Here is a 1,874-nt window from a genome sequence, read left to right as displayed (position 1 = left end):
ACTTGCCTTGCTGATGATCCACGAAACCTAGAGATTCGAAGTAACAGGCGGCGCACTCCGGGTACTCTATCGCAAACAAACAAGCAAACAATAAGTACTCATCTAATGCACAAGTAAAACTCAAATAAAAGATCCAACCAGAAAGTTCAACTTAAAAACTCCGGTTTGCAAAAAGAATCAAATCGAACGAAGCAACGAAAGTCAAACGGCGAAGAAAACAAGCTTCGTTTACTAATCTGGATCTAGGTCAAATTTTACAGTAGTAAAAACTTGTTTGAGTAGGTTAAACAGAAAGAGAATTTCGAGACGAAACTCTAGGCGCTTGAATCGCCTGATTCCGATAAACGACCGAAAAGTTAAACGAAAACGAAGATCTGATCAGGAATCGAGATCTGGAAAAATCGCGGAAAATCGATGAAAAAGAAAACTAACGAACAGTTAAACGAACGGACGTTCGTTAACAGCGAAAATCCGACGAACACGTTCGTTAAAACGAACGGGTCGGTGAACGTTCACTAAATAATAAAACCGAAAAAAATAAACCGATCTGAAAAAAACGAAAACTAGGGTTTAGAAAAAATGAACGGTTTTTTTAGAAAACCGGCAAGGCGGCGGCGGCTCGGCTACCTCGTCAGGATGGGCTCCGGCAGGGTCGGGCGGGGCTCCGGCGGGGCTCGGCGAGGGCGGCGGGGCTCGGGCGGGGCTCGGGGCGGCGAGGGGCGGCGTCGGCGGCGGCGTACGGCGTCGGGCTCCGGCGGCGGCGGCTTGGGGCGGGGGCGGGGTGAGAGGGAGGGGCGGCGGCGGGGTATATAAGAGGGAGGGGGCTGCCTTGGAGGAGGGGGCGAGGCGGCGTCGGCAAGCGGGACTCGGGCGGCGGCGGCCGTGCTCGCCTCGGTCTCCACGAGGGAGACGGGCGCGGGATGGGCCGGCCTGGCTCGGTTGGGCCTCGGCCTGGTCGGGCGCGGGGATTTTTTTTAAATATTCCGCCGAATCTAAAAAAATCGCAGAAAAATAAATAAAAATCAAAAAATGATAAAACAAATTTTCCCCGTCTAATTAAAATAATTAGAACAAGGTGAACATTTTTTTGACCCAAAGATGCATTTTTGAAAACGTGCAATTTTTTTTAATGCAAGTAAAATTGCAAATAAAATCTGAATAAAGTCCAATATATGATTTTAATATTTTTCCTCCAATATTTCAATTATTTTGGAGAAGTCATATTTTCTCCTCTCATTTATTTTAATATGAAATATTTTTCGGAGAGAAAAATAATTAAAACAAAAAATCCTCGTTTTATTATTTGATAAAAATCAAATATGAAAAACCGGGAAAATCCCCAACTCTCTCCGAGGGTCCTTGAGTTGCTTAGGATTTATCGAGGATTTGCCAAAATGCAATAAAATATGCTATGCAATGATGATCTAATGTATAACATTCCAAATTGAAAATTTGGGATGTTACACCGTCTCACCTGTGGACGATTCACCATCAGAGCAGATGGCCGTCTCATCGCCAGATCTAGATCCTTCAGAGAGTCCTCCGTGGATGCATCCCACGAAAGCACGCTTTAGGGCAGGCAGAGTCCGGGCGGTCTCGCACGCTGAGCCATCTCGATGAGGTCGGTGCAGATGTCCGGCTCAGGGCCCGACTCGCCGATCTTGCCAATGAAAACGTGGATTCCGCCAAAGGGGACCCGGTACCCGTACTCGATTGAGCCGGCATTGGGGCCCCAGCCTGCGTCGTCGATGTAGAGCTTGCCGCGACGACTCTTGGTCATCCGGCCCACAACGTATCCCTTGAGCCCTTCGAAGCTGCCCTTCCAGAACTCAAATACGCCGTGCGCTGGCCCCATGGTGGGCGCCAACTGTCGT

This window comes from Triticum aestivum, chromosome 1D (assembly GCF_018294505.1).
Source record: "Triticum aestivum cultivar Chinese Spring chromosome 1D, IWGSC CS RefSeq v2.1, whole genome shotgun sequence".
NCBI lineage: Eukaryota > Viridiplantae > Streptophyta > Magnoliopsida > Poales > Poaceae > Triticum > Triticum aestivum.
The sequence above is the reverse complement of the archived record's forward strand: the minus strand, read 5'-3'. Positions refer to the sequence as shown.